The sequence below is a fragment of the Balaenoptera borealis genome, assembly GCF_965194805.1.
Source record: "Balaenoptera borealis genome assembly, chromosome: 4".
Lineage (NCBI taxonomy): Eukaryota > Metazoa > Chordata > Mammalia > Artiodactyla > Balaenopteridae > Balaenoptera > Balaenoptera borealis.
The window spans coordinates 22,633,143-22,659,318 of NC_138861.1; positions in this window are offsets into that span (position 1 = coordinate 22,633,143).

The window sequence follows — 26,176 nt, forward strand, 5'->3', positions numbered from 1 at the left end:
TTCTATTTTTAGTTTTTTAAGGAACCTCCATACTGTTCTCGATAGTGGCTGTATCAATTTACACTCCCACCAATGGTGCAAGAGGGTTCCCTTTTTTGCACACCTCTGCAGCATTTATTGTTTGTAGATTTTTTTGATGATGGCCATTCTTACCTGTGTGTGATGATACCTCATTGTAATTTCGATTTGCATTTCTCTAATGATCAGTGATGTTGAGCATTCTTTCATGTGTTTGTTGGCAATCTGTATATCTTCTTTGGAGAAATGTCTATTTAGGTCTTCTGCCCATGTTTGGATTGGGTTGTTTGGTTTTGTGATATTGAGCTACATGAGCTGCTTTTCGGAGATTAATCCTTTGCCGTTTGCTTCATTTGAAAATATTTTCTCCCATTCTGATGGTTGTCTTTTCATCTTGCTTATGTTTTCCTTTGCTTTGCAAAATATTTTAAGTTTCATTAGATCCCATTTTTTAATTTTTGTTTTTATTTCCATTTATCTAGGAGGTGCGTCAAAGAAGGATCTTGCTGTGATTTTTGTCATAGACTGTTCTGCTTATGTTTTCCTCTAAGAGTTTTATAGTGGCTGGTCTTACATTTAGGTCTCTAATCCATTTGGAGTTTATGTTTGTGTATGGTGTTAGGGAGTGTTCTAATTTCATTCTTTTACATGTAGCTGTCCAGTTTTCCCAGCACCACTTACTGAAGACACTGTCTTTTCTCCATTGTATACCCTTGCCTCCTTTGTCATAGATTAGTTAACCATAGGTACGTGGGTTTATCTCTGTGCTTTCTATCCTGTTCTATTGATCTCTATTTCTGTTTTTGTGTCAGTACCATATTATCTTGATTACTGTAGCTTTGTAATATAGTCTGAAGTCTGTAAGTCTGATTCCTCCAGCTCTTTTTTTTTTCACCTCAAGACTGCTTTGGCTATCCGGGGTCTTTTGTGTCTCCCTACAAATTTTAAGATTTTTTTCTAGTTCTGTAGAAAATGCCAAAGGTATTTTGATAGTGATTGCATTGAATCTGTAGATTGCTTTGGGTAGTATAGTCTTTTTCACAATATTGATTCTTCTAATCCAAGAACATGGTGTATGTCTCCATCTGTTTATATCATCTTTGATTTCTTTCATCAGTGTCTTATAGTTTTCTGAGTACAGGGCTTTTACTTCCTTAGTTAGGTTTATTCCTAGGTATTTTATTCTTTTTGTTGCAGTGGTAATGGGATTGTTTCCTTAATTTCTCTTTCTGATCTTTCATTGTTAGTGTATAGGAATGCAAGCAATTTCTGTGCATTAATTTTGTATCCTGCAACTTTACCAAATTCATTGATTAACTCCAGTGGTTTTCTGGTGGCATCTTTAGGATTCTCTATCTATGATATGATGTCATCTGCAAACAGTGACAATTTTACTTCTTCTTTTCCTTTTTGTATTCCTTTTATTTCTTTTTCTTCTCTGATTGCCATGGCTAGGACTTCCAAAGCTATGTCAAATAGTAGTGGTGAGAGTGGACATCCTCGTCTTGTTGCTGATCTTAGAGGAAATGCTTTCAGTTTTTCACCATTGAGAATGCTGTTTGCTGTGGGTTTGTCATATATGGTCTTTATTATGTTGAGGTAGTTTCCCTCTATGCCCACACTCTGCAGAGTTTTTATCATAAATGGGTGTTGAATTTTCTCAAAATCTTTTCCTGCATCTATTGAGATGATCATATGGTTTTATTCTACAACTTGTTAATATGGTGTATCACATTGATTTGTGTATATTGAAGAATCCTTGCATCCCTGGGATAAACCCCACTTGATCATGGTGTATGATCCTTTTAATGTGTTGTTCGATTCTGTTTGCTAGTATTTTGTTGAGGATTTTTACATCTATATTCATCAGTGATATTGGTCTATAATTTTCTTTCCTTGTAGTATCTTTGTCTGGTTTTGGTATCAGGGTGATGGTGGTCTCATAGAATGAGTTTGGGAGTGTTCCTTCCCCTGCAATTGTTTTGAAGAATTTGAGAAGGTTGGGTGTTAGCTCTTCTCTAAATATTTGATAGAATTCACCTGTGATGCCATCTGGTTCTGGACTTTTGTTTGTTGGAAGATTTTTAATCACAGTTTCAATTTCATTGTTTGTGATAGGTTTGTTCATATTTTCTATTTCTTCCTGATTCAGTCTTGGAAGGTTATCCCTTTCTAAGAATTTGTCCATTTCTTCCAGGTTGTCCATTTTATTGGCATAGAGTTGCTTGTAGTAGTCTCTTAGGATGCTTTGTATTCCTGTGGTGTCTGTTGTAACTTCTCCTTTTTCACTTCTAATTTTGTTGATTTGAGTCCTCTCCCTCTTTTTCTTGAGTCTGGCTAAAGGTTTATCATTTTTGTTTATCTTGTCAAAGAACCAGCTTTTAGTTTTATTGATCTTTGCTTTCGTTTTCTTTGTTTCTATTTCATTTATTCCTGCTCTGATCTTTATGATTCCTTTCCTTCTACTAACTTTGGGTTTTGTTCTTCTTTCTCTAGTTCCTCTAGGTGTAAGGTTAGATTGTTTATTTGAGATTTTTCTTGTTTCTTGAGGTAGGCTTGTATTGCTATAAACTTCCCTCTTAGAACTGTTTTTGCTGCATCCCATAGGTTTTGGATCATCGTGTTTTTGTTGTCATTTTGTCTCTAGGTAGTTTTTGATTTCGTCTTTTATTTCTTCAGTGATCTCTTGGTTATTTAGTAACGTATTGTTTAGCCTCCATGTGTTTGTGTTTTTTACGGTTTTTTCCCTGTAATTGATTTCTAATCTCATAGCATTTTGGTCAGAACAGCTTCTTTATATGATTTCAGTTTTCTTAAATTTACTGAGGCTTTTTTGTGACCCAAGATGTGATCTCTCCTGGAGAATGTTCCGTGTGCAGTTGAGAAGAACGTGTAATCTGCTGTTTTTGGATGGAATGTCCTATAAATATCAATTAACTCTATCTGGTCTATTGTGTCATTTAAAGCTTGTGTTTCCTTATTAATTTTCTGTCTGGATGATCTCCACTGGTGTAAGTGAGCTGTTAAAGTCCCCCGCTATTACTGTGTTACTGTCGATTTCCTCTTTTTTAGCTGTTAGCAGTTGCCTTATATATTGAGGTGCTCCTATGTTGGGTACATATATATTTATAATTGTTATATCTTCTTCTTGGATTGATCCCTTGACCATTATGTAGTGTCTTTCCTTGCCTCTTGTAACATTCTTTATTTTAAAATCTATTTTATCTGATATGAGTATTGCTACTCCAGCTTTCTTTTGATTTTCATTTGCATAGAATATATTTTTCCATCGCCTCACTTTCAGTCTGTATGTGTCCCTAGGTCTGAAATGGGTCTCTTGTAGACAGCATATATATGGGTCTTGTTTTTGTTTCCATTCAGAGAGCCTGTGTCTTTTGGTTGGAACATTTAGTCCATTCATTTTTAAGGTAATTATCGATACGAATGTTCCTATTACTATTTTCTTAATTGTTACGGGTTTGTCTTGGTGGGTCCTTTTCTTCTCTTGTGTTTCCCACTTAGAGAAGTTCCTTTAGCATTTGGTGTAGAGCTGGTTTCATGGTGCTGAATTCTCTTAGCTTTTGCTTGTCTGTAGGACTTTTGATTTCTCTGTGAAATCTGAATGAGATCCTTGCTGGGTGGAGTACTCTTGGTTGTAGGTTCTTCCCTTTCATCACTTTAAATTTATCATGCCACTCCATTCTGGCTTGTAGATTTTCTGCTGAGAAATCAGCTGTTATGGGAGTTCCCTTGTATGTTATTTGTCATTTTTCCCTTGTTGCTTTCAATAATTTTTCTTTGTCTTTAATTGTTGTCAATTTGGTTACTATGTGTCTTGGCATTTTTCTCCTTTGGTTTATCCTGCCTGGGACTCTCTGCACTTCCTGGACTTGGCTGGCTATTTCTGTTCCCATGCTAGGGAAGTTTTTGACTATAATCTCTTCAAATATATTCTTGGGTCCTTTCTCTCTCTCTTCTCCTTCTGGGACCCCTATAATGTGAATGTTTTTGCGTTTAATGTTGTCCCAGAGGACTCTTAGGGTGTCTTCATTTATTTTCATTCTTTTTCTTTATTCTGTTCCATGACAGTGATTTCCACCTTTCTGTCTTCCAGGTCACTTATCCGTTCTTCTGCCACAGTTATTCTGCTACTGATTCCTTCTAGTGTATTTTTCATTTCAGTTATTATATTATTCACCTCTGTTTGTTTGTTCTTTAATTCTTCTAGGTGTTTGTTCCTTAATTCTTCTAGGTCTTTGTTAAGCATTTCTTGCATCTTCTCGAACTTTGCCTCCATTCTTTTTCCAAGGTCTTGGATCATCTTCACTATCATTATTTGGAATTCTTTTTCTGGGAGGTTCCCTATCTCCACCTCATTTCGTTTTTTTTCTGGGGTTTTATCTTGTTCCTTGATCTGGTATAAAGTCCTCTGCCTTTTCATTTTGTCTATCTTTCTGTGAATGTGGTTTTCCTTCCACAGGCTTCAGAATTGTAGTTCTTCTTGCTTCTGCTGTCTGCTCTCCAGTGGATGAGTCTATCTTAGAGGCTTGTGCAAGCTTCCTGATGGGAGGGACTGGTGGTGGGTAGAGCTGGGTGTTGCTTTGGTGGGCAGAGCTTTAATCCGCTTGTCTGTGGATTAAATAAAACTTTAATAAAAAAGTTTAATCCGCTTGTCTGCTGATGCATGGGGCTGGGTTCCCTCCCTGTTGGTTGTTTGGCCTGAGGCAAGCCAGCACTGGAGCCTACCTTGCTCTTGGTAGGGCTAATGGTGGACTCTGGGAGGGCTCACACCAAGGAGTATTTCCCAGAACTTCTGCTGCCAGTGTCGTTGTCCTCATGGTGAGCCACAGCCACAGCCAGCACCTGCCTCTGCAGGAGACCCTCTAAAACTAGCAGGTAGTTCTGGTCATTCTCTTACAGGGTCACTGCTCCTTCCCCTGGGTCCTGATGTGCACACTACTTTGTGTGTGCCCTCCAAGAGTGGAGTATCTGAGTGGACTTGAGACTCTGAGACTCTGCGTGGAGTCGCACAGACTCTGGGTCCTGTGAAGCTTCGATGTTTTGTGGTTCTAGAAATCCTATAAGAGACGATCCACAGCAGGTGAAGCTAATGCTGTCAGTAGAGGTGATGAAGCCAAAGATCTGCAGTTCCGACTAGAGGTGCCAATGTACATACAGGACAAAATCATCTCGTGTGAATGTAGTTCAGGCATGTTTAAGATGAATGCAGCCATGTTAATGCCTACCATATTCTATCTTGAGCCTCTCCTCAGGGACCCCCTCCTCAGTTCCTGAGGCTCCTGTAGGTCATGTACAGGGGACTGGAGAGTGGGTTCTGTCCAGTCTGAGCCCTGAGTTACGCTGTGTGTATCTTAGGATACTTTGTATTTCTGTGGTGTCTGTTGTAACATCATCTCTTTCATTTCAGGTTTATTTGGGCCCTCTCTTTTTAAAAAAACATACTACTGTTGTCTTTTATTCTTTACAGAAGTTTAATAAGTGTTTGATCTACTATCCTTACTCTATGTATACTTTTTGCAGTGAGATTTTTACTTTACTTTGTTTTCTTGTTACTATCAATAATTAGTGAGACTTCTTTTAAGCTATCTTCAACATTGCTTATAAAGCTGCTTTATTAGTGATGACAGAGCCTTAATGGAAGTCATGTTCTGGTTGGAAATTAGAATACAATGTGTCAGCAAAAAGCCCCTTAAGTTTATGTCTCATTACTTCTTGTTCTTTTTTTAATTTAATTTTTAATTTTTATCTGAGCAAATTTGATTAAAATGTTTTGTTTCTTCTAGGTGTGCAAGATGTGATTCTTTTAAACATATACATATATCTATTCTTCTTTGGATCATTTTCCCATGTAGGTTATGACACACTGTTGAGTAATCTTCTCTTGGTATTACATAGGTCTTTGGTGATTACATATTTCACATGTGTTTCTATATCTATCTTAACCCCAATATCCTAATGTATCCAATCCTCACACCTTTCCATTTGGTGAACCATAAGCTTAGTTAATGAATCTGTGATTGCATTTCTCTGTGGAAATATCTTCATTGGTATCAATTTTTAGCTAAGACCTATAAGTGATATTATAGGATATGTGTCTTTTGCTTTCTGACTTAGTACAATTTACCTGATTACCACAAGAATGATACATGGTGCTGCAAATGGCATTGTTTCATTTTTTTCTCTGGCTAATATTCCATCTGTACGTGTACCAGTTCTTCTTTGACCACGCACCTCTTGATGGACTTTTTGGTTGCGTCCATGTCTTGGCTATTGTAATACTGCTGCAATGCACATTTGCTTGCCTGTGTCTTTCCAGTTTTATCTTCTTATGTTATAGGACAAGGAGTGGGCTTGCTGTATCATATGGTAGCTCAGTGTGTACATTTTAAAGGCACCACCATTCAGTTCTCATTAGTTGCTCTTTCCAGGTTACGTCCCACTTAAAGTTGAGGGTATGCATTTCTCCAAAACACCTTCAATATTTATTGTTTGTAGTTCTCTTGCTGATGGTTATTCTGACAGGTGCGAGCTGAGACCTCTTTGTGGTTGAATTTGCATGTGTCCCATAATCTGTTGAAATTGAGCTTTAAAGCATGTCCTTTTTATTTATCAAACTGTGATTACAGCTTAGATCTTCAAAGTGTTTTCTTAAGTATGTGTCACATTTTGAAAATTTTTGGCCATTACCTCCCTCAAGACATTTTGAGGGCAGGTTTCATTTACAGCCCTGCAGTACTTGTTCATATGAAGTGACCATTAGCCCAGGCTGTAAAGCTGCTTTTGCAGGTAACAGCCAGAGGGTGGCAGCCTTTCTACGTTCCCCACGCTGGTACTTGGGAAACAGACCTACCCGCCAGTGGTGTTCCTCGGTTATAAATTAAAGTGGAATGTGCTCAGATAAACCCACAAACGCTGATGTCTCCTTACATTTGTTTGTTTTTTAAATTTAATTGATATTTTTTACTGGAGTAATACTCCATTGTATACAAGGACCACTTCTTCTTGGTGCATTCCTCTGTTGATGGACATTTTTGTTGCTTCCAAGTGTTGACTATGTTAAATATTGCTGACGTACAGGCTTGCCAGCCTGTGACTTTTTGATTCTCATTTTCTCAGGTGATAGGCCCAGCAGTGGCTGTGATTGATTGACTGGTAGCTCAAAGTTTCCCTTTTCAAAGCACCTACATTGTGTTTTCATTAGTGGCTCTTTACATGCCCCCCCCTTACAACCGAGGGTACGCATTTCTCCACAATCGCTTCAGCATTTAATTTTTGCAGGATTTTTCCTAATGGCCATTCTGACTGCTGTGAGCTGATAGGTTTTTGTAATATGGGTATGCATATCATTAAAATTTCTAAAATTCATCATTTTTCCACGCCTTTTTCTTTTCTGTTTAAAAAAAAGAAAAAAGTGTGAGTACAATATACCTCTTGAAATTGTCTTCTTGGAACGTTGCCCTCTTTTGAATTTTTCGGTCAATTTTCAACCCCAGGATTGTTTTGGAGGGTAGGTGTCATTTACAGGCCTGCAAGTTTTGTGAATATGTAGTGACCTTAATCAATGGGTTTAAAGCTGCTGTTGCGGGAAACGGCTACAATGAGGTAGACTTTCTCCATTCCCAAATCTGGATACTAGGGCAAGAGCCTTTCCGGAAGTCGTGTTCCTAGGTTGTAAATTAGAATGGAATGTGTCAGGAGATACCCCGATAAGTTTATGTCTCATTACTTCTTGGTTTTGTTCATTTTTTTAATCGGAGTGAAGATTAGAGTATTGTTTGTCCTAAGTGTACACAATCTGGTTCATTTGTACATTATATATATCTATTCATGTACAGATCCTCTTCCCATGTAAAATAGTACAGAGTGTTCCGTAGACCCCCTTAATATATGGTCTGGCTTTTTGATATATGTATATAGTATGTATTTGTATACGTATACTAACACTAATCTTCATTTATAAATTCCCCCCTCCTTTCCTTTTAGATGAGCATAGTTTGTTTTCTAAGCCTGTGAGTGTCTTTCTCTTTGGAAAAATGTTCATTTGTGTCAGTTATTAGATAATGCCATAAGTGATATTATAGGATATAGGTCTTTTGCTTTCCAACCTACTTCATGTTTTGTGATTATCTCCAGGCTCATCTATGGTGCCTCAAAGAGCAGTGCTTCAATGTTTTCCATGGCTAATATTCCATTGTATACATGGACCACTTCTTCTTGGTGCATTCCTCTGTTGATGGACATTTTCGTTGCTTCCAAGTGTTGCCTATGGTAAATATTGCTGGAGTGCAGGATTGCCAGCCTGTGATTTTTGATTTTCATTTTCTCAGGTGATGGACCCAGCAGTGGGTATGATTGATTGACTGGTATGGTAGCTCAATGTTTACCTTTTCAAGGCACCTCAATTGTGCTTTCATTAGTGGCTCTTACCACGTCCCCCTTAGAATCGAGGGTACGCATTTGTCCACAATCACATCAGCATTTATTGTTTGCAGCATTTTTGTTGATGGCCATTCTGACTGGTGTGAGCTGATAGGTTTTTGTAATTTGGGTTTACATGTCTGTAAATATTCCTAAAATTCATCATTTGTCCACGCCTTTTTCTTTTCTGTTAAAAGAAAAAAGGAAAAAAAGTGTGAGTACAATATACTTCTTCAAATTGTCTTTTTGGAAGGTTGCACTCTTGAATTTTTTGGTCGATTTTCAACCTCAGTATTTTTTGGAGGGCAGGTGTCATTTACAGAACTGCAATTGGTGAATATTTAGTGACCTTTTGCAGTGGGTTTAAAGCTGCTGTTGTGGGAAACGGCCACAATCATGCAGCATTTCCCCATTCCCAAATCTGGGTACGAGGGCAGCAGAGCCGTTCTGGAAGTCGTTTACCTAGGTTGTAAATTTGAATGGAATGTGCCAGGAAAACCCCCCATAAGTTTATGTCTCATTACTCCTAGTTCGTTGTTTTAATTTTTAAAATTGGGGAAATGGTTAGAATGTTGCTTGTCCAAGGTGTACACACTCTGGTTCATTTACACATTAAATATATCTATTTAAGTAGAGAGTCTCTTCCCATGTAAATTATTACAGAGTGTTCCGTAAACCTCCCTTGCTATATGGTCGGTCTTTTTGATATATGTATATAATATGTATTTGTATACATATGGTAACACTAATCTTCATTTATCCATTAACCCCACCTTTCCTTTTAAATAAGCATAGTTTATTTTAATAAGTCTGTGATTGACTTTCTCTGTGGAAATATGTTCATTTGTGTCAGTTATTAGATAACGCCTATAAGTGATATCATAGGATATAGGACTTTTGCTTTCCGACTTACCTCATGTTCTGTGATTATCTCCAAGATCATCTATGGTGCCTAAAAGAGCAGTGTTTCATTGTTTTCCATGGCTAGTATTCATTGTGTACATGGACCATTTCTTTATCCCTTCATCTGTTGATGGACATTTTGGTTGCTTCACTGTCTTGTCTATTGTGAATAAGGCTGCACCGCAGCTTTTGCAGCCCGGGTCTTCTTGACTCTGGTCTTCTCAGGTGAGAGGCCCATAGGTGCAAGTGCTGGATTGAATGGTACCTCAATTTTTCCTTTTAAATGCAGCTCCTTTCTGTTCTCTTTATTGTCTGTTAACCACTTTACATCTCACCAGCAGCTAGAGGGTACACAGTTTTCTAAAACCCCTTCAGCATTTATAGTTTGTAGAATTTTTGCTGATGGTCATTTGACTGGTGTGAGCTGAAACCATTCTGGAGGTTGGATTTGCATGTGGCTACTAATTCCTTATACTAAGCTTTAGGCATGTTCTGCTTCTTCTTTTCCTTTCTTTTCTTAACGAGTAAGTACAACTTCCCTCTTCATATTGACTTCTTGAAAAATTTGTAATGTGTTGAATTTTCTTGCCTATTCCCTATCCCAGGGCATTTTTTGAGGGCAGGTGTCATTTACAGCCCTGCAGGCCTTGTGACTATTAAGCAACCATTAGCACTGGGTTTAAAGCTGCTGTTGTGCGAAACAGCCACAAGGTGGCAGCATTATTACGTTCTCAACTCTTGTTACTAGGGCAACAGAGTCTTCCTGGAGGTAGTGTTCCAAGGTTGTAAATTAGAGTGGAATGTGCTGGGGCAAGCCCTCAGAAGGTTATGTCTCCTTACTTATGTTTGTTTTTAAAATTTAATTTATATTTCATATAGGAGAAAATTTGATTAGAGTGTTGTGATTGTCTGGCTGTACAGAATCTGCTCAATGATTCATACATATGTCTGTTCATCTTCGGATCCTGTTACCATGTATGTTATTACAGAATGCTGAGTAGACCTCCCTTGGTATTTGGTAGGTATTTTGTCATTATATATTTTATATGTATTGGTGATTATATAATTCATATAGTTTATATGTTATATGTTTATAGACATTTAACATACATTAGTGTATGTATGTTAGCCCCATAATCCTAATTTATCCATCCTCCCACCTTTCATTTTGGTTAACTATTAGTTTGTTTTATAAGTCTGTGAGAGTGTTTTTCTGTGGAAATATGTTCATTGGTAGCAATCTTAGGATAACATGTATAAACGATACCATAGGATATTTGTCATTCCCTTTTGACTTACTTTACCCAATTACTTACCCAATTATTTCTAGGCTCATCTGCACTCCTGAAAACGGCACTGTTCATTTTTTTCCCGAAGCTACTATTCCATTGGGCACGTATACCGCTTCTTCTTTGTCCATTTATCTGTTGATGGACATTTTGTTTGCTTGCCTGTCTTGGCTATTGTAAATATGGCTGCAGTGCATGTTTTCCTGTCTGTGCCTTTCCGATTCTGGTCTTCTTAGGGTATAGGCCCATTAGGGGATCGGCCGCAACATATGGTAGCTCAGTTTCTACCTTTTAAATGCAGCTCCATTCTGTTCTCATGATTAGCTGTTACCAATTTACATCCAACCAACAGCATAGTGGGTATGCCTTTCTCCACTAACCCGTCAGCATTCATTGTTTGTAGGCGTTTTACGGATGGCATTTTAATACTGAGTGGCGAAATCTTTTTGTAGTTTGGATTTGCATCCAACCAATAATTCCTGATACTGAGCTTTTATCCATGTTCTTCTTTTTTTTAAATAACAGAGTGAGTAACACTTACCTCTTCAAACTGTTTTCTTGAAAAGTTTTCAGTGTTGTGAACTTTTTTGACCATTCCCAACGCCAGGACATTTTTTGAGGGCATGAGTCACTTACAGCCCTGCAGTCCTTGTGAATATTAGTGACCATTAGCAGTAGATTGAAAGCTGCTGTTTGAGGAAACGGCCTTTGGGTGGCAGCATTTCTACGTTGCCAACTCTGCTTGCTAGGGAAACAGAACCTTGCTGCAAGTTGTGCTTTCTGGTTGCAGATTAGAGTGGAATGTGCCAGGAAAAACCCCCATAAGGTTTAGCCTCCTTAATTCTTGTTTGTGTCTTTAAGTTGTAGTTTTTGTCCGAGGACATTTGATTGAAAAATGTCTTTTGTTCTGGGTGAACAGAATCTTGTTCATTTACACATATATATATATATATCAGTTGATCTTTGGGTCCTTTTCCATGTCGATTATTACAGAGTGTTCAGTTGACCACTCTTGGTATTCAATAGTTCTTTGGGGATTATATATTTTATATGTATTAGTATATGTTTGTTAACCCCAATATCCTAATTTATCCATTCCTCACACCTTTTATTAGCTTAACCATAAGTTTGTCTTCTCAATGTGAGATTGTCTTTCTCTGTGGAAACATGTTCATTTTTATGAATTGTCAGATGTCATAAGTGATATCCTAGGACATTTGTCTCTCACATTCTGACTTACTTCATGTTGTGTGATTATCTCTAGGCTCATCTGTGGTGCTGCCTATGCCTTTCTTTTATTTTTTTTTTCGTGACTAATATTCCAATGTGTCCATATTCCACTTCTTCTTTATCCATTCATTTGTTTATGGACCTTTTTTTTGCTTCCATTTCTTGGCTACTATTTCAATATTGCTGCAGTGCACATTTGCCTGCCTCTGTCTTTCCGAATCTGGTGGTCTTAGGTTATAGGCCCAAAAGGTGCCCTGCTGCATCATATGGTAGCTCAATTTTTACCTTTTAAAGCAGCTCCGTTCAGTTTTCGTTAGTGCTGATACCACTTTACATCCCACCAGCAGCTAGAAGGTACACAGTGCTCTAAAACCCCTTCAGCATTTATAATTTGTAGACTTTTTGCTGATGGTCATTTGACTGGTGTGAGCTGAAACCTTTCTGGAGGTTGGATTTGCATGTGGCTACTAATTCCGTATACTGAGCTTTAGGCATGTTCTGTTTTTTTCTTTTCCTTTCTTTTCTTAAAGAGTGAGTACAACTTCCCTCTTCATATTGACTTCTTGACAAATTTGTCATGTGTTGAATTTTCTTGCCTATTCCCTACCCCAGGGCATTTTTGTAGGACAGGTGTCATTTACAGCCCTGCAGGCCTTGTGACTATTAAGTAACCATTAGCACTGGGTTTAAAGCTGCTGTTGTGCGAAACAGCCACAAGGCGGCAGCATTATTACGTTCTCAACTCTTGTTACTAGGGCAACAGAATCTTCCTGGAGGTAGTGTTGCGAGGTTGTAAATTAGAGTGGAATGTGCTGGGGCAAGCCCTCAGAAGGTTATGTCTCCTTACTTATGTTTGTTTTTTAAATTTAATTTATATTTCTTACTGGAGTAAATTTGATTAGAGTGTTGTGATTGTCTGGCTGTACAGAATCTGCTCAATGATACATACATATGTCTGTTCATCTTCGGATCCTCTTACCATGTATGTTATTACAGAATGTTGAGTAGACCTACCTTTGTATTTGGTGGTAGTTTTGTCATTATATATTTTATATGTATTGGTGATTATATAATTCATATAGTTTATATGTTATATGTTTATAGACATTTAACATACATTAGTATATGTATGTTAACCCCATAATCCTAATTTATCCGTCCTCCCACCTTTCATTTTGGTTAACCATTAGTTTGTTTTATAAGTCTGTGAGTGTCTTTTTCTTTGGAAATATGTTCATTGGTAGCAATCTTAGGATAACATGTATAAACGATACCATAGGATATTTGTCATTCCCTTTTGACTTACTTAACCCAATATGATTACTTCTAGGCTCATCTGTACTCCTGAAAATGGCACTGTTCATTTTTTTCCCGAGGCTACTATTCCATTCGGTACGTATACCGCTTCTTCTTTGTCCATTTATCTGTTGATGGGCATTTTGTTTGCTTGCCTGTCTTGGCTATTGTAAATATGGCTGCAGTGCAGGTTTTCCTGTCTCTGCCTTTCCGATTCTGGTCTTCTTAGGGTATAGGCCCATTAGGGGCTCAGCTGCAAGATATGGTAGCTCAGTTTTTACCTTTTAAATGCAGCTCCATTCTGTTCTCATGATTAGCTGTTACCAATTTACATCCAACCAACAGCATAGTGGGTATGCCTTTCTCCACTAACCCGTCAGCATTCATTGTTTGTAGACGTTTTATGGATGGCATTTTGAATGCTGGGTGGCGAAATCTTTTTGTAGTTTGGATTTCCATCCAACCAATAATTTCTGATATTGAGCTTTTATCCATGTTCTTCTTTTTTTTTAAATAACAGAGTGAGTAACACTTACCTCTTCAAACTGTTTTCTTGAAAAATTTTCCGTGTTGTGTACTTTTTTGGCCATTCCCAAGCCCAGGACATTTTTTGAGGGCATGAGTCATTTACAGCCCTGCAGTCCTTGTGAATATTAGTGACCATTAGCAGTAGATTGAAAGCTGCTGTTTGAGGAAACGGCCTTAGGGTGGCAGCATTTCCACGTTGCCTACTCTGCTTGCTAGGGAAACAGAACCTTGCTGCAAGTTGTGCTTTTTGGTTGCAGATTAGAGTGGAATATGCCAGGACAAACCCCCGTAAGGTTTAGCCTCCTTAATTCTTGTTTGTGTCTTTAAGTTGTAGTTTTTATCAGAGGAAATTTGATTGAAAAATTTGATTGAAAAATTTGATTGAATTTGTTCTGGGTGAACAGAATCTTGTTCATTTACACATATACATATATCTATTGATCTTTGGGTCCTTTTCCATGTCGATTATTACAGAGTGTTCAGTTGACCACTCTTGGTATTCCATAGGTTTTTGGGGATGATATATTTTATATGTATTAGTATATGTTTGCTAACCCCAATATCCTATTTTATCCATTCCTCACAATTTTTCTTTGGCTTAACCTTAAGTGTGTTTTCTCAATGTGAGATTGTCTGTCTCTGTGGAAATATGTTCATTTTTATGAATTTTCAGATGACATAAGTGATATCCTAGGACATTTGTCTCTCGCATTCTGACTTACTTCACGTTGTGTGATTATCTCTAGGCTCATCTGTGGTGCTGCCTATGCCATTCTTTTATTTTTTTCGTGACTAATATTCCAATGTGTCCATACACCACTTCTTTATCCATTCATTTGTTTATGGACCTTTTTTTGCTTCCATGTCTTGGCTACTTCAATATTGCTGCAGTGCACATTTGCCTGCCTCTGTCTTTCTGATTCTGGTGGTCTTAGGATATAGGCCCAAAAGGTGCGCTGCCGCATCATATTGTAGCTCAATTTTTACCATTTAAAGCAGCTCCGTGCAGTTTTCGTTAGTGCTGATACCACTTTACGTCCCACCAGCAGATAGAAGGTACACAGTTCTCTAAAACCCCTTCAACATTTACAGTTTGTAGACATTTTGCTGATGGTCATTTGACTGGTGTGAGATGAAACCATTCTGGAGGTTGGATTTGCATGTGGCTACTAATTCCTTATACTGAGCTTTAGGCATGTCCTGCATTTTCTTTTCCTTTTTTTTCTTAAAGAGTGAGTACAACTTCCCTCTTCATATTGACTTCTTGACAAATTTGTCATGTGTTGAATTTTCTTGCCTATTCCCTACCCCAGGGCATTTTTGGAGGGCAGGTGTCATTTGCAGCCCTGCAGGCCTTGTGACTATTAAGCCACCATTAGCACTGGGTTTAAAGCTGCTGTTGTGGGAAACAGCCGCAAGGCAGCAGCATTATTACGTTCCCAATTGTTGTTACTAAGGCAACAGTGTCTTCCTGGAGGTAGTGTTGCGAGGTCGTAATTTAGAGTGGAATGTGCTGGGGCAAGCCCTCAGAAGGTTGTGTCTCCTTACTTATGTTTGTGTTTAAAATTTAATTTATATTTCTTACCGGAGTAAATTTGATTAGAGTGTTGTGATTGTCTGGCTGTACAGAATCTGCTCAATGATACATACATATGTCTGTTCATCTTCAGATCCGGTTACCATGTATGTTATTACAGAATGTTGAGTAGACCTCGCTTGGTATTTGATAGGTGTTTTGTCATTATATATTTTATATGTATTGGTGACTTTACAATTCATATAGTTTATATGTTATATGTTTATAGACATTTAACATATATTAGTATATGTATGTTAGCCCCATAATCCTAATTTATCCATCCTCCCACCTTTCATTTTGGTTAACCATTAGTTTGTTTTATAAGTCTGTGAGTGTCTTTTTCTTTGGAAATATGTTCATTGGTAGCAATCTTAGGATAACATGTATAAACGATACCATAGGATATTTGTCATTCCCTTTTGACTTACTTAACCCAATATGATTACTTCTAGGCTCATCTGCACTCCTGAAAATGGCACTGTTCATTTTTTTCCTGAGGCTACTATTCCATTCGGTACGTATACCGCTTCTTCTTTGTCCATTTATCTGTTGATGGACATTTTGTTTGCTTGCCTGTCTTGGCTATTGTAAATATGGCTGCAGTGCAGGTTTTCCTGTCTCTGCCTTTCCGATTCTGGTCTTCTTAGGGTATAGGCCCATTAGGGGCTCAGCTGCAAGATATGGTAGCTCAGTTTTTACCTTTTAAATGCAGCTCCATTCTGTTCTCATGATTAGCTGTTACCAGTTTACATCCAACCAGCAGCATAGTGGGTATGCCTTTCTCCACTAACCCGTCAACATTCATTGTTTGTAGACATTTTTCGGATGGCAATTTGAATACTGGGTGGCGAAATCTTTTTGTAGTTTGGATTTGCATCCAACCAATAATTCCTGATATTGAGCTTTTATCCATGTTCTTCTTTTTTTTAAATAACAGAGTGAGTAACACTTACCTCTTCAAACTGTTTTCTTGAAAAGTTTTCCATGTTGTGAACTTTTTTGGCCATTCCCAAGCCCAGGACATTTTTTGAGGGCATGAGTCATTTACAGCCCTGCAGTCCTTGTGAATATTAGTGACCATTAGCAGTAGATTGAAAGCTGCTGTTTGAGGAAACGTCCTTAGGGTGGCAGCATTTCTACGTTGTCAACTCTGCTTGCTAGGGAAATAGAACCCTGCTGCAAGTTGCGCTTTTTAGTTGCAGATTAGAGTGGAATGTGCCCAGACAAACCCCTGTAAGGTTTAGCCTCCTTAATTCTTGTTTGTGTCTTTAAGTTGTAGTTTTTATCAGAGGAAATTTGATTGAAAAGTGTCTTTTGCTCTGGTTGAACAGAATCTTGTTCATTCACACATACACATGTATCTATTAATCTTTGGGTCCTTTTCCATGTAGGTTATTACAGAGTGTTGAGTAGACCACTCTTGGTATTCCATAGGTCTTTGGGGAAGATATATTTTATATGTATTAGTATATGTTTGTTAGCCCCAATATCCTAATTTATCCATTCCTCACACCTTTTCTTTGGCTTAACCATAAGTGTGTCTTCTCAATGTGACATTGTCTTTCTCTGTGGAAATATGTTCAATTTATGAATTTTCAGATGACATAAGTGATATCCTAGGACATTTGTCTCTCGCATTCTGACTTACTTCACATTGTGTGATTATCTCTAGGCTCATCTGTGGTGCTGCCTATGCCATTCTTTTATTTTTTTTCGTGACTAATATTCCAATGTGTCCATATACCATTTCTTCTTTGTCCATTCATTTGTTTATGGACCCTTTTTTTGCTTCCATGTCTTGGCTACTTCAATATTGCTGCAGTGCACATTTGTCTGCCTCTGTCTTTCCGATTCTGTTGGTCTTAGGTTAGAGGCCCAAAAGGTGCCCTGCCGCATCATATGGTAGCTCAATTTTTTCCTTTTAAAGCAGCTCCGTTCAGTTTTCATTAGTGCTGATACCACTTTACATCCCACCAGCAGCTAGAAGGTACACAGTTCTCTAAAACCCCTTCAGTGTTTATAGTTTGTAGACTTTTTGCTGATGGTCATTTGACTGGTGTGAGATGAAACCATTCTGGAGGTTGGATTTGCATGTGGCTACTAATTCCTTATACTGAGCTTTAGGCATGTCCTGCATTTTCTTTTCCTTTTTTTTCTTAAAGAGTGAGTACAACTTCCCTCTTCATATTGCCTTCTTGACAATTTTGTCATGTGTTGAATTTTCTTGCCTATTCCCTACCCCAGGGCATTTTTGGAGGGCAGGTGTCATTTGCAGCCCTGCAGGCCTTGTGACTATTAAGCCACCATTAGCACTGGGTTTAAAGCTGCTGTTGTGGGAAACAGCCACAAGGCGGCAACATTATTACGTTCCCAACTGTTGTTACTAGGGCAACAGTGTCTTCCTGGAGGTAGTGTTGCGAGGTCGTAATTTAGAGTGGAATGTGCTAGGGCAAGCCCTCAGAAGGTTGTGTCTCCTTACTTATGTTTGTGTTTAAAATTTAATTTATATTTCTTACCGGAGTAAATTTGATTAGAGTGTTGTGATTGTCTGGCTGTACAGAATCTGCTCAATGATACATACATATGTCTGTTCATCTTCGGATCCGGTTACCATGTATGTTATTACAGAATGTTGAGTAGACCTCGCTTGGTATTTGATAGGTGTTTTGTCATTATATATTTTATATGTATTGGTGACTTTACAATTCATATAGTTTATATGTTATATGTTTATAGACATTTAACATATATTAGTATATGTATGTTAGCCCCATAATCCTAATTTATCCATCCTCCCACCTTTCATTTTGGTTAACCATTAGTTTGTTTTATAAGTCTGTGAGTGTCTTTTTCTTTGGAAATATGTTCATTGGTAGCAATCTTAGGATAACATGTATAAACGATACCATAGGATATTTGTCATTCCCTTTTGATTCACTTAACCCAATATGATTACTTCTAGGCTCATCTGCACTCCTGGAAACGGCACTGTTCATTTTTTTCCCGAGGCTACTATTCCATTGGGAACGTATACCGCTTCTTCTTTGTCCATTTATCTGTTGATGGACATTTTGTTTGCTTGCCTGTCTTGGCTATTGTAAATATGGCTGCAGTGCAGGTTTTCCTGTCTCTGCCTTTCCGATTCTGGTCTTCTTAGGGTATAGGCCCACTAGGGGCTCAGCTGCAAGATATGGTAGCTCAGTTTTTACCTTTTAAATGCAGCTCCATTCTGTTCTCATGATTAGCTGTTACCAGTTTACATCTAACCAGCAGCATAGTGGGTATGCCTTTCTCCACTAACCCGTCAACATTCATTGTTTGTAGACATTTTACGGATGGCATTTTGAATACTGGGTGGCGAAATCTTTTTGTAGTTTGGATTTGCATCCAACCAATAATTCCTGATATTGAGCTTTTATCCATGTTCTTCTTTTTTTTAAATAACAGAGTGAGTAACACTTACCTCTTCAAACTGTTTTCTTGAAAAGTTTTCCGTGTTGTGAAATTTTTTGGCCATTCCCAAGCCCAGGACATTTTTTGAGGGCATGAGTCATTTACAGCCCTGCAGTCCTTGTGAATATTAGTGACCATTAGCAGTAGATTGAAAGCTGCTGTTTGAGGAAACGGCCTTAGGGTGGCAGCATTTCCACGTTGTCAACTCTGCTTGCTAGGGAAACAGAACCCTGCTGCAAGTTGCTCTTTTTGGTTGCAGATTGGAGTGGAATGTGCCCGGACAAACCCCTGTAAGGTTTAGCCTCCTTAATTCTTGTTTGTGTCTTTAAGTTGTAGTTTTTAACAGAGGAAATTTGATTGAAAAATGTGTTTTGTTCTGGGTGAACAGAATCTTGTTCATTCACACATATATATATATCTATTGATCTTTGGGTCCTTTTCCATGTAGGTTATTACAGAGTGTTGAGTAGACCACTCTTGGTATTCCATAGGTCTTTGGGGAAGATATATTTTATATGTATTAGTATATGTTTGTTAGCCCCAATATCCTAATTTATCCATTCCTCACACCTTTTCTTTGGCTTAACCATAAGTGTGTCTTCTCAATGTGACATTGTCTTTCTCTGTGGAAATATGTTCAATTTATGAATTTTCAGATGACATAAGTGATATCCTAGGACATTTATCTCTCGCATTCTGACTTACTTCACGTTGTGTGATTATCTCTGGGCTCATCTGTGGTGCTGCCTATGCCTTTCTTTTATTTTTTTTCGTGACTCATATTCCAATGTGTCCATATACCACTTCTTCTTTGTCTATTCATTTGTTTATGGACCTTCTTTTTGCTTCCATGTCTTGGCTATTTCAGTATTGCTGCAGTGCACATTTGCCTGCCTGTGTCTTTCCGATTCTGTTGGTCTTAGGTTATATGTCCAAAAGGTGCACTGCCGCATCATATGGTAGCTCAGTTTTTTCCTTTTAAAGCAGCTCCGTTCAGTTTTCATTAGTTCTGATATCACTTTTCATCCCACCAGCAGCTAGAAGGTACACAGTTCTCTAAAACCCTTTCAGCATTTATAGTTTGTAGACTTTTTGCTGATGGTCATTTGACTGGTGTGAGATGAAACCATTCTGGAGGTTGGATTTGAATGTGGCTACTAATTCCTTATACTGAGCTTTAGGCATGTTCTGTTTTTTTCTTTTCCTTTTATTTCTTAAAGAGTGAGTACAACTTCCCTCTTCATATTGACTTCTTGACAAATTTATCATGTGTTGAATTTTTTGCCTATTCCCTACCCCAGGGCATTTTTGGAGGGCAGGTGTCATTTACAGCCCTGCAGGCCTTGTGACTATTAAGTAACCATTAGCACTGGGTTAAAAGCCGCTGTTGTGCAAAACAGCCACAAGGCGGCAGCATTATTACGTTCTCAACTCTTGTTACTAGGGCAACAGAATCTTCCTGGAGGTAGTGTTGCGAGGTTGTAAATTAGAGTGGAATGTGCTGGGGCAAGCCCTCAGAAGGTTATGTCTCCTTACTTATGTTTGTTTTTTAAATTTAATTTATATTTATTACTGGAGTAGATTTGATTAGAGTGTTGTGATTGTCTGGCTGTACAGAATCTGCTCAGTGATTCATACATATGTCTGTTCATCTTCGGATCTTGTTAACATGTATGTTATTACAGAATGTTGAGTAGACCTCCCTTGGTATTTGGTAGTTGTTTTGTCATTATATACTTTATATGTATTGGTGATTATATAATTCATATAGTTTATATGTTATACGTTTATAGACATTTAACATATATTAGTATATGTATATTAGCCCCTTAATCCTCATTTATCCATACTCCCACCTTTCATTTTGGTTAACCATTAGTTTGTTTTCTAAGTCTGTGAGTGCCTTTCTCTGTGGAAATATGTTGATTTGTGTCAGTTATTAGATAACGCCTATAAGTGATATCATAGAATATAGGTCTCTTGATTTCCAACTTACCTCATGTTTTGTGATTATCTCCAGGCTCATGTGTGGTGCCTCACAGAGCAGGGTTGCACTGTTTTCCACGACTAATATTCCATTTGGTACATGAACCACTTCTTCTTTATGCATTCACCTGTGGATGGACATTTTGGTTGCTTCACTGTCTTGTCTATTGTGAATAAGGCTGCAGTGCAGCTTTTGCAGCCCTGGTCTGCTCGATTCTGGTCTTCTCCGGTGAGAGGCCCAGGGGTGCACCTGCTGGTTTGAATGGTACCTCAATTTTTACTTTCAAACACAGCTCCTTTCTGTTCTCATCATTGGCTCTTAACCACTTTACATCTCACCAGCAGCTAGAGGGGACACAGTTCTCTAAAACCCCTTCAGCATTTATTGTTTGTAGACCTTTTGCTGATGGTCAGTCGACTGGTGTGAGTTGAAACCTTTTTGTAGATTAGATTGCATGAGTCTAATACTTCCTGAGGTTGAGCTTTTATCCATTTTCCTTTTCTTAAAAAGACGGTGAGTAAAATTTGCCTCTTCATACTATCTCCTCGAAACATTTGCCTGTTTAGAATTTTTTCATCCATTCCCCACCTCAGCACAATTTTGAGGGCAGGTGTCTTTACAGCCCTGAGTCCTTGTGAATGTTAAGTGACCATTAGCTGTGGGTTAAAAGCCGCTCTTGCGGGAAACGGCCACAAGGCGGCAGCATTTCTCCTTTACCAAATCTGGTCACTAGGGCAACAGAGCCTTAGTGGAAGTCGTGTTCTAGGTTATAAATTACAATGGAATGTGCCAGGAAAAAGCCTTTTAAAGTTATGTCTCATTACTTCGTGTTCGTATTTTTAATTTAATTTTTAGTTTTTAATCACAGCAAATTTGATTACAATGTTTTGTTTGTTCTAGGTGTGCAAGATGTGGTTCTTTCATACATATACATATATCTATTCTTCTTCGGATCTATTTCCCATGTAGGTTATGACACAGTGTTGAGTAGTCTTCTCTTGGAATTGCGTACGTCTTTGGTGATTATATATTTCACATGTGTTTTTATATGTCTGTTAACCCCAATATAGTAACGTGTCCAACCCTCACACCTTTCCATTTGGTGAACCATACGTTTTTGTACTGAATCTGTGATTGCCTTTCTCCGTGGATATATCTTCGTTGGAATCAATTCGTAGGTAACACCTGTAACTGATATGGTAGGATATGTGTCTTTCGCTTTGTCACTTACTAAAAGTTGCGTGATTACTTCTAGACTCATCTATGGTGCTGCAAATGGCATTGTTTCATTTTATCGCTAGCTCATAATCCATCTGTACATGTAGCAGTTCTTCTTTGTCCACCCATCTGTCGGTGGACTTTTTGGTGACTTCCATATCTTGGCTATTGTAATACTGTGCAATGCAGATTTGCCTGCCTCTTTCTTTCCAATTCTGTCTTCTTAGGTTATAGGTCCAGGAATAAGCCTCTGGATCATACGGTAGCTCAATGTTTACCTCTTAAAGACACCTCCACTCTGTTCTCTTTAGTGGCTCTTTCCAGGTTACATCCCACTTAAAGTTGAGGGTTTGCATTTCTCCACAGCACCTTCAGCATTTATTCTTTGTAGTTTTTTACTGATGGTAATTCTGACTGGTGTGAGCTGCTACGTCTTTGTGGTTGAATTTGCATGTGTCTCATGATCCGTTAAAACTGAGCTTTAAGGCAGGACCTTTTCATTTTTCAGGCTGTGAGTACAGCTTAGTTCTTCAAAGTGTTTTCTTAAAGTATGTGTTAAAATTTTTTGGCCATTACCTCCCTCAAGACATTTTGCGGTGACCATTAGCACAGGCTTAAGCCTGCGTTTACAGATAACAGCCAGAGGGCGGCAGTCTTTCTACGTTCCCCACGCTGGTACTAGGGAAACAGACCTTCCGGCCAGTGGTGTTCCTCGGTTATAAATTAGAGTGGAATGTGCCTGAATAAACCCACAAATGCTGATGTCTCCTTACTTATGTCTGTCTTTTAAATTTAACTTATATTTAGTATTGGAGTAATATTCCACTGTGTACATGGAACAGTTCTTCTTGGTGCATTCCTCTGTTGATGGACATTTTCATTGCTTCCAAATGTTGGCTATGGTAAATATGGCTGGAGTGCAGGATTGCCAGCCTGTGACGTTTTGATTCTCATTTTCTCAAGAGATAGGCCCAGCAGTGGGTATGACTGATTGACGGGTAGCTCAATGTTTACCTTTTCAAGGCACTTCCATTGTGTTTTCGTTAGTGGCTCTTACCACGTCCCCCTTAGAGCTGAGTGTACGCATTCCTCCACAATCCCTTCAGCATTTATTTTTTGAAACATTTTTTGCTGATGGCCATTCTGACTGCTGTGAGCTGATAGGTTTTTGTAATTTGGGTTTGCATGTCTTTGAAAATTCCTAAAATACATCATTTTCCCACACCTTTTTCTTTTCTCTTAAAAGATAAAACTGTGAGTACAATATACCTCTTGAAATTGTCTTCTTGGAAGGTTGCCCTCTTTTGAAATTTTTACTGCATTTTTGATCCCAGGATTTATTTGGAGGGCAGGTGTCATTTAGAGAATTGCAAGTTGGTGAATATTTAGTGACCTTTAGCAGTGGGTTTAAAGCTGCTGTTGTGGGAAATGGCCACAAGGAGGCAGCATTTCTCCATTCCCAAATCTGGGTACTAGGGCAGCAGAGCCTTTCTGGAAGTCGTGTTCCTAGGTTGTAAATTAGAATGGAATGTGCCAGGAGAAACCCCCATAAGTTTAGGTCTCATTACTTCTTGTTTTTGTTAATTTTTTTAATCGGGGTAAAGACTAGAATATTGTTTGTCCTAGGGGTACACAATCTGGTTCATTTGTACATTATATATGTCTACTCTACAGATCCTCTTCCCATGTAAAATATAACAGAGTGTTCTGTAGACCTCCCTTGCTATATGGTCGGCCTTTTTGAAATATGTATATAATATGTGTTTGGATATGTATAGTAACACTAATCTCATTTCTCCATTCCCCCTACCTTTCCTTTTAGATGAGCATAGTTGGTTTTCTAAGTCTGTGAGTGTCTTTCTCTGTGGAAATATGTTCATTTGTGTCTGTTATTAGATAACGCCTATAAGGGATATCATAGGATATAGGTCTTTTGCTTTCCGACTTACCTCATGTTTTGTGATTATCTCCAGGCTCATGTGTGGTGCCTCAAAGAGCAGTGTTTCACTGTTTTCCATGGCTAATATTCCATTGTGTACATGGACTCCTTCTTCTTTGTCCATTCACCTGTTGATGGACATTTTGGTTGCTTCCCATCTTGGCTATTTTGAATAAGGCTGCAGTGCAGCTTTTGCAGCCTGTGTCTTTTCGATTCTGGTCTTCTCAGGTGAGAGGCCCAGTGGTGTGCCTGCTGGCGTGAATGGTACCTCAGTTTTTACTTTTAAACGCAGTTCCTTTCTGTACTCATTATTGGCTGTTAACCACTTTACATCTCACCAGCACCTAGAGGTTACAGAGTTCTCTACAACCCCATCAGCATTTATCGTTTGTAGACTTTTTGCTGACGGTCAGTCGACAGGTGTGAGTTGAAACCTTTTGGTTGATTAGATTGCATGAGTCTAATAATTCCTGAGGTTGAGCTTTTATCCATTTTCCTGTTTTTTTGTTTAAAGAGAGTGAGGAATACTTACCTCTTCAGAGTATCTTCTTGAAACATTTGCCTGTTTTGAATTTTTGTGTCCATTCCCTACCGGAGCACAATTTTTGACGGCAGGTGTCCTTTACAGCCCTGAGTCCTTGTGAATGTCAAGTGACCATTAGCTGTGGGTTTAAAGCTGCTCTTGCGGGAAACGGCCACAAGGCGGCAGCATTTCTCCTTTACCAAATCTGGTCACTAGGGCAACAGAGCCTTAATGGAAATCGTGTTCTAGGTTGTAAATTACAATGGAATGTGCCAGGAAAAAGCCCTTTAAGTATATGTGTCATTACTTCTTGTTCGTATTTTTAACACAATTTTTATTCTTTATCACAGCAAATTCGATTACAATGGTTTGTTTGTTCTAGGTGTGCAAGATGTGGTTCCTTCACACATATACATATATCTATTCTTCTTTGGAATCTTTTCCCATGTAGGTTAGGACACAATGTTGAGTCGTCTTCTCTTGGTATTCTGTAGGTCTTTGGTGATTATACGTTTCACGTGTGTTTGTATATCTCTGTTCACCTCAATATGGTGATGTATCCAATCCTCACACCTTTCCATTTGGTGAACCATAAGTTTTTGTACTGAATCTGTGATTGCCTTTCTCTGTGGAAATATCTTCGTCTGTGTCAATTTTTAGGTAACACCTATATGTGATATGATAGGATATGTGTCTTTCGCTTTCTCACTTACTCCAAGTTGCGTGATTACTTCTAGACTCATCTATGGTGCTGCAGATGGCATTGTTTCATTTTTTCGCTAGCTCATATTCCATGTGTACATGTAGCAGTTCTTCTTTGTCCACCCATCTGTCGGTGGACTTTTTGGTTATTTCCGTATCTTGTCTATTGTAATACTATGCAATGCAGATTTGCCTGCCTGTGTCTTTCCAATTCTGTCTTCTTAGGTTATAGGTCCAGGTATAGGTCTACTGGATCATATGGTAGCTCAGCTTTAACCTTTTAAAGGCACCTCCATTCTGTTCTCTTTAGTGGCTCTTTCCAGGTTACGTCCCACTTAAAGTTGAGGGTATGCATTTCTCCACAGCACCTTCAGCATTTATTCTTTGTAGTTTTTTGCTGATGGTTATTCTGACTGGTGTGAGCTGATACCTCTTTGTGGTTGAATTTGCATGTGTCTCATAATCCGTTGAAATTGAGCTTTAAGGCGTGTCCTTTTTATTTATCCAGCTGTGATTACGGCTTAGTACTTCAAAGTGTTTTCTGAAAGTATGTGTCCCATTTTGAAATATTTTAACCATTACCTTCCTCAAGACATTTTGAGGGCAGGTTTCATTTACAGCCCTGCAGTACTTGTTCATATGAAGTGACCATTAGCCCAGGCTGTAAAGCTGCTTTTGCAGGTAACGGCCAGAGGGTGGCAGCCTTTCTACGTTCCCCACGCTGGTACTTGGGAAACAGACCTACCCGCCAGTGGTGTTCTTCGGTTATAAATTAGAGTGGAATGTGCTCGGATAAACCCACAAATGCTGATGTCTCCTTACATTTGTTTGTTTTTTAAATTTAATTGATATATTTTACTGGAGTAATACTCCATTGTATACAAGGACCACTTCTTCTTGGTGCATTCCTCTGTTGATGGGCATTTCTGTTGCTTCCAAGTGTTGACTATGGTAAATATTGCTGGCGTACAGGTTTGCCAGCCTGTGACTTTTTGATTCTCATTTTCTCAGGTGATAGGCCCAGCAGATGGTATGCTTGGTTCACTGGTAGCTCAATGTTTACCTTTTCAAA